At 33.9% G+C, this 8,389-nt stretch overlaps 1 pseudogene; it reads right to left on the bottom strand.

Moving 5' to 3' along the window:
• Positions 1-2,249: 2,249 nt before the first annotated feature.
• LOC108459008 (gamma-tubulin complex component 4-like) lies at positions 2,250-8,258 on the bottom strand (annotated as a pseudogene).
• Positions 8,259-8,389: the final 131 nt, after the last annotated feature.

The following is an 8,389-nucleotide window of genomic DNA, read 5'->3' as shown; positions in this document are numbered from 1 at the left end:
GGTTAGGCTTGGAATAGGGAGTAAATTGCATGAATTTCATTTTTCGGGCCTAGGGATGAAATTAGAATTTTTGAAAAGGATAGGGACAAAATGGTAATTTTACCTAGGATGTAATAAAATGAAAATGCAAATGAAAAGTGATAGATTAATAGTTAAATTTTTCCATATAAATCTGGAAAGACCAACTATAGAACTAGATCGAGGAAAGCAAAAGGTTTTGGATTAGTTGACATTCAAATACGAATCATTTTCAAGGTAAACTCATGTAACTTAAAAATATATGTTAATATGCTTGAATTGAATTGTATGATTGTGTTGATATGTGTGAGATGATATATACATAATGACATAGTCTTAAGTTGTGTAATATGGACAAATTATCATGTTCCGGTTGAATGCTGAATTTCGATGGGTTAAGAATAATAGTACATATGTTGCAGATAGAATTTAGCCCGGACGGGTAATTCTAATGTAAGCCCTCTTGAGCTTAGATTGTAAATTGGATTTAGCCCAGACGGGTAATCCATATTAAGCTCTCTAGAGCATATGCTACGGATAGGATTTAACCTGGACTGGTAATCCTACTATAAAATGTACGACTCAAGAGTGTGTCTTTCTCTTTTGTACCCTAATGGGTACTTTTGCACATGTGTATATTACTCGAACATCCGTCGAGATTTCAATAGTTCAACGAAAATGACTCTTGAAGTATGGAAAGGTGAAATTAATGGAAGCTTGTAATGTGATGAGCTCATCTATGTCTACTTGTTATTTATATGTAATTATGTGACTAACTTGTTGAATAAGTGTATATGTTTACGTAACTTACCCAAAATTGATGGAATGTAAATTTATGTCTGTTTTGCTTAAGCGTGCAAGCGTTTTGCTTGATTCGGTGCGGCAAAGACTCAGTGGTGGCCACTCGACCATAAACTATTAAAACTTTATTATTTATGGTTTATTTGTGATTTTGGGTTATATTTGAGAGTTTGTAAATCTGGACTTTATGGTTTTATAACTGTTGGTTTTGGATTTATACGTTGATATTGCATGCTTAAGCAAAACGCTTTTCTCTAAGAGTGACAATTGATATACAAACAAAGGTTTTTCTAAAACACAACTGCATTTTCAAAATATAACTATTTTAAGGCTTCTGCTGTAATAAGTTTTGGCAATTGGACTAATTAGATGGTGCTTTCAAGTAAAAACATGAATGTTCTAACGAGACTACTTCGTTTTCAAAACCCTATCTTGTGACACTTCTGAATTCAGTCATAACGTTTAGGGCGGGTTTAGGGTTTTACAGATACATGAATAATATTAAAATAAAATTACTAACCTTTTATATAATAGATAATAAAAACTAAAAATTTTTAAGTTTTAGGGTTCAAATTTATCAACTTTAAAATTAAATATAAACAACTTATATGTATATTTTATGAAACTTTCTTATGCGTTTAGTATGGATGAATTTGTTGTGAATAATGTTGCATTTTTCTTTGTTGATCTTGGTTTTGTTGAATAATATTTTTTTTATTTATAATGTTTTATTGAAGAATATTTTATATGATTGATTAATATTGTATATTTTAAATTTCTTTAATTTTATTCATTTGATATTTATAAATATATTTTTATACATATATTTAATAATTTTCAAAAGTATTGCATCAAAATAAACCGCATCATCTGCGGTATAAGTATTCATTACCTTAATTTAAAATAAAATGATTCAATGTGAAGTATACTAAGGGAAAATATTAGAGGTTAAATATATATCAATTCTGTAAACATAAATATGAAAACAGTGCGTATTAGCTAATCAAGTAAATATAAATTGTAGTTTATATATTAGAAAAATATTTGATAGATTGTTAGTAGAGTTTAAGGTTGGAGTGATAAAAGTATTTTCTAGAATATAATAAAAGGAAGATCTTAGTGTAGTTTTTAGACTCCAAATATCTTATATAAATTTAGTAAAATATTAAAATAAATAAATATTTTAAAAGAGAGACATGACAATTTTAAGATTGTTTGTGGGATAAAAAGAGCAGTGTATCAAATATTAACCCATAATAAATTAAATTATTAGAAAAGCATACTAACCCTTATATATTTATATTTATTAAATCTTGATAATGTTAATTTGATAAATTAGTTATGCCCTAAAAGAAATCATAAGAGGAAAAGACAGTAGAAGGCGGACGGAGTTAGCTTAGTCATAGGATAATGTAGAGTAACATAATTAATCTATTCAAGTAGTGATCAAAGTACTGTAGAAATCGTGAACCATTAAACTCCTTCCACATGAACATCTGATCAAATGCTATTGCGGTGGGCGTGGTCTAACAACATTCAACACCCTTCTTGCAGTTGCCCGCTTATACAAAAAGATTGTGCAGAATGTAACAATACGTGTTAGCCTAGGAGCTAAAACTCTGAACATCTCAAACACAGAAATTACCTCAAAGAGGAATTAAAATTCATACGCAAAAGGAAACGCCTTAGAAACGGAGCTCGCTGACTCCCAGCAAGCCTGCTATTGCGCAGTATGGTATACAAGGAGTTGGATTTCTTATTAAATTCCTGAAAAACCAAAAGTTACAACAATGTCTTGCAATGAACTAGTTACATGAATTCTTATGAGAATAGAAGTAAATTTGAACGCTGAAAATTAGGAGTAAAACAACTTTTCAAGTATACAGAGATGGAGGTCTGGCCCCGTTATCAGTAACAGGCAGCAAACCAACCGAATTGCTTCTTTACACTTCACATAGTCTTCCAAAGGGAGATTTGACCAATACTAGGTATAGTCTTGAAATGCAAGGCAAAATTGTCAGAGACCAACTAAAGCTTACATTCCGAGAGTGAACCGTCATCTGCAGACTTAAAGTTTAAATTTTAAAGGCACACGCCATCATATTCAATCATTCATAATGTTTTTTCTTGTGTTGCTAATGCTACCTACAAAATGAAAATAAACACTGCCAGGTTTGGATACCTCTGTTATCCGTTCTAGTTCACATGTATTTTGACTACTTTCTTGGTTCTCAATAGTCCAGCAAAACTGAAGGCAAAGCGTCATGATGCTGCCTAATAACCTTGACACAAAGCCAATGTCCAAGAAAGATTGAGAAATTAAGGCTGATAAATACCTGTAATGATGTAAGAACATTTAAGCCTTCAGCAAATCATCAACAAATCATCAATGTACAACAAAACAAACCAAGGGAATTAAAAGAAGACCAAGAATAAATCTATGCGATAATAAGGAATGGTTTCTCTGAAACATTTTATGGTGACCTAAAGGGCCAAAAATATTCTTTGACAAGATTTCTATGAAATTCACCTATAGTAACTAGCAATAATGATTCGATATTTAGTTTGTTTGTCATTCTATGTAATTTAGCAGATAAAATTTATATGCAAAAGGAATCCAGTATAACGAACTCATACCACTTACTCTTGATGGAAGGTCACAAGTTCAGTGAAGTCATTAGAATTTTGAATATGAGATTGCAAAAAATCCCACTGAGATTCTATCACATCTACCTAAAACAGAAAAGATAAACTCTCTGTTATTAAGGAGTTGTGAAATTATTAGAAAAGAAGACATCTGCATTGAACAAGTGAGAACAACCAAACTGATATTAAATATTAGGTATTTAACTCTAAATCTCATTCACGAGCATTTTTACAACACTCAAAAGGATCAAATTTTGTCTGGTCTAACTATATAGACTCTTTCCAAAGTGGTGATAATTGATTTCCCGTGCCACGTAACCACTCAGTGAACTTTTTTCCACTAGGATCCATGATACTGGTGTTTAAAGTGATTTGTGAGAGTGAAGGTTAAGGCTCCACCTACGATACAACACAGAAGACATCATCAAAGACTATATCAGATGATATTCCCAACTCTTCAATTTGAAATTTGTCAGAAACTAGCACCAAAATATTGGCCAATACAATAAGGACACATCACAAACTAACATCAAAGAATCAACTATATCAACGACCTATATAACTGTAGCTGAGCTCATAGTCAAAGAGATAAAACAACTGTAAAAAAAGGAAGGATGTATCACATATCAAAGCCCAAAAATGGACAATTCATTAACTATGCCTAGCACATAAACAAAAGCCATTTCTTTCTTTGAAAGAAATCTCAGGAAGAGTTTTGCAGACACATGATTTGAACTTTATAGAATCAAGGACCTGGATATAGAATTGAAGATTTCTGATTAAAAATGCCATGTGCTCTCTAACATGCCACATTGGTCTAAAACGTTGCCGTCGTGGCTGAGAGGTTGAGTGGTTCATTCGATCATTATGGTGTCTGGCAAAATCTGCGTGACCCTGGTGCATAACAGATGCCCATGATTTCTCCAATTCCAATTGTGTTCGTTTGAGCCTTAGCAAGTATTGGAAAATTGTCCGGTACCTGGTGTACAATTAGGATAAACAAATATATGTAGCTTTTTCAACCATACAAGTTTAGCCCATCAATTAATTATATGTTTATAAGTTCTTATTTCAAAAGACTGCTTCCTACGTTAAGGAAATTTAGTAATCAGACAGACACAAGGCATCCGTGAAGCAGATGAATCTTACTTGGAGAGAACTTCTTTCGTAAAGAACAGCTGTAAGGGCCAATCAACAGAATATTCAAGTGCAATACCATCCCAACCATCAAGTGATGTCTCTGAACTTCCATCGGCATTTGTTTTTGTCTTGGACAAATCTACTTGGGAGGATTTCACTGTGATTCCAAATGAAGGCATCCTGTTTGATGGAAAATACAATTAGGAACATATGTCTTGCAATTTCTAGAAATGGCACTAACTGGCGGCAAAACAAGCAGATTCTTTACCGCAAAGATACTCCAGAAAAGTATTTGTCTTCCTGACTAATAGTCTTTATGGCTGCCTGAAATGCAAGCCAAGGAATTCATACAAACAAAAAGTATAATTGTATTTATTATTATGTCTATATTGGTTTCAAACAAGTTATTAGTATCTCATACCATCTGAAGTGGAACCATAATATCAATTTCAGCAGTTGACTGATGAGGTGGTAAGCGCATTAACTGTTGGCTCTCCTCAAGAAAACACTAAAATGATAACAAAAATGAATAAAATGCATGTTATATATTGCAAAGAAATAAAATCATTTTATCTTGTTGAAACGGTGAAAAATACTAGAATAGAGAAACTAAAGGAAGTTTTCCAGTTTCCTCTCCTTCCTCCCTGCCCCATTTTGTTTTCTGGCAAAGGCCGTTGATACAGTACATTATTTACCTGGAAAAAGTCTCCTTTCGCCAAAAGAAAATAGTCTTTTAGAGCCTTCAGGTGGCCATTCAAGTCAGCACGTACAACCACCAGCTGTAGGAAGCAATTCAGTAAATACAGGCTTCAAGTATATCATTTAAGAAAATTGACATATATCACCTGTCAAGGATGACTAGCTGCAATAGACCAGATGGAGTCAACTGAGCATTCAAATGATCTCTTGTGAAAGTCCAATGATTCCTACATATAATCGACCCACAACTGATAAATGGCTTTCTACCATTTAAAGGCACTAAAGTAGATAGGATACTACGTAATTGAGGAAGAAAACCTTTAGATCTTGAAGCATAGTTTCAATCTTATCAGCCTCAGATTGCGGAAGCAATTCTTCTCCAGTTAATCTTCCACTGATAGGCTTCTTGTGGAAGGGATGATGCGCAGCAGATTCATGAACATTTTGAAAGCCTTTTCCCGTCTGCTGCTTACATAGAGCATCTTGAAACTTGAAGGCAGGGCTTGGATTCCGGAGAATCCTGATGGCTTTACCAGCAAAAAGAAAAGACTCTGCAGCATGCATATGGATATACTCGGGGAGCATATCCTACGGAACAACATTAAGTGAACAAATAGCTTAAAACAGCAACAAAAATAAGATTTCAAAAGAAGCCTCTATCAAATTCTTTTATCTAGAGATTGATTTCCAGGCTTCCTTCCATTTAAGCCATGGGTTTGCAGCAACAAAAAATAGGTCACTGGTTTTCTGACATGCATATTTAAGCTAACAAGAAAACCAAACCGCAAATCCTTATTTCCTAATAAATTGCTTATGGAAAAAACCAGTGGCATCCTATTCATCTACGGAAACTAACACCTTCAGCAATAAATCCAAATAAAGTGAGCAAAGTCTCCTACCAACAATAAATAAAAGCTCAAATGGGGTTGTATCAGGCTTTCAGATCTCATTCTGCAATTATTCATGTTTCTCTAATAAAGAAAATGGCCTTCTCCAACTTTCTAACTCCAGATACATAAGTGATGCAAGTTTGTTAATTGACCACAAACCCTCGGATTATTTTTCCCCCTTCCAACTAGTTTAAAATTCATTTTAGCTGAATAAAAGAAAATCAATTTAGCTAAAACAAGGAAGAAAAGTTTGCAAAAATGTGACCCAAAAAAGAATAAAGACAATGCAAGAGACAACTCCAAAATACCAGGAATATATGAAAACCCAAGTGCCAATCCATTGAAGATGTATCATCAGCTGACAAGCGTGCCAACTTTTCAGATGTATCCGGGATAGATGAGCCATGCTCCATATTTTGAGCTTCCTGCCTGAAAGCATTATGTTTATCAAACCAGTTTCAAAAGTGTAAAGATACACAAACCAAAGAGAAAGTCTATGCAAGATCATAGGATTAAAGAATTAGAAGACATTTTAACTTTAAAAAAGGACGTTTAAGTACCATACATAATCATCAAATTTTTGTAATATCTAAAAAGAAAAATATATATTTTTTAAACCATGAAGGGACAAAGGAACTCTTTTGGTCTTACCTTCTAATGAAAAATTCTCCATGATGGTCTTGAAGAGTACCATAAACCATCCATGACGCAAGTTGGTTATACAACACTTGATGACCATGCCAAAGAAGCCTATGGTTAAGGAAATTAGTTTAGCAAGTTGATTATAAGGAGCCTAACATATTTTAAACAATCAATATACTATAACCGCATTTCAAGCCAGCTCCCTTGTAAACCAAGCGTAAACATTTCCCAGTCGTTCACATGCATTTTCATTAACACTGAAAAAGTAAGCATATAAAATGTGGACCATATTCATTGCTTCAGCCTCCATTAATTGTCTCGGTATATTGAAGAATGTAATAAATCTACCTTCTAATTACCCTAAAAAATTTTCACTATAGACGCATAAAATTACAAAAAGGATAATATTGACATTTTCATATAAAAAATGGAGACTAATTATTGGCTAACTTTTTCTAAATAAAAAAGAAGAAGCAATCAAACAAAAGAAAAGTGAATACCTTTGAATGCAAGCCTGTAATTCAGGCACCCCACAGTGGAAGCGTTTGTGTAAAAGGTTAAGAAGCTTTCCCCCACGTAAATCATCACGCTCAATCTCTAGAACAAGCTCGTATAAAGGCAGAGAAAAAACAAAGTAACTGCGACCAATAAAAAAAAAAGCTTGTAAACTGAGAAAAGGACAAAGAGAAGATAAAGGATGCCAGTGAAAGAACCTTGTTGAGGCCCTGAATGGCAATTGCTAAAATAGGCATGGTCTCCGACAACAATTTCTCCTCGATTTGAAGAACAACAGAACTATAAACAGAGAGAACCTCTACCAGACCATTAGCAAAGGCTCTGCGATAAATGCTTGGCTTCTCGGTTTTATGATTCGACAACTCGGACGCTCTATTCGAAGGTGAAACATCACCGGACCTTATCCAGCTTAAATTTCGGGATTTCGCTGTAAAGTGATCGAGCTCTCTATAGTAGAACCTAACGCAATTAACCTCTCGATAAGATCCCTGAAACAATAGCAGTCGTATTAAAAAAAAGGTTTCAGTATTTACGACATTGAAAACGGAAGGTTTCACCTTTCGCTGCGGTCAATAAAGGAGATATCGGAAGCAAGCTTGAAGCAGCATTGATCAGAGATGGGGGCATCGGGATATAAGGGAATGCCGAGAGATTTATGGTGTTTTCGGTCGCCGATTATGAGATCTCCGGTACAGCCAACTAGTGCTAATAAAATTTCGTGCAGCATCTTCGCCTTCTCTTTAATCGTTTTCGCAAAAAATGGGAAAACAATCAATGAGAATCCATGACTGTTACACTTTGCCGAATTATATAAGTTAGCCTCCAAAAAGCGCGGGACGAAAGCCAGGGGACAGTTTAACGGCCGCGGTTCACCTCACTGTTGCAACCAGTGGCGAAGGCGGGGCCAAATGGAAAATTTTCCATTTAATTCTTTTATAATTTATAAAATTTTAAATAACTAATTTTACTCATAAAATATGATTTAATCCTTATATTATTAATAGCTATTACATTTTTACTATCATAAAACATATATA

The sequence above is a fragment of the Gossypium arboreum genome, chromosome 8 (assembly GCF_025698485.1).
Source record: "Gossypium arboreum isolate Shixiya-1 chromosome 8, ASM2569848v2, whole genome shotgun sequence".
Classification (NCBI taxonomy): Eukaryota; Viridiplantae; Streptophyta; class Magnoliopsida; order Malvales; family Malvaceae; genus Gossypium; species Gossypium arboreum.
The sequence above is the reverse complement of the archived record's forward strand: the minus strand, read 5'-3'. Positions and strand labels throughout refer to the sequence as shown.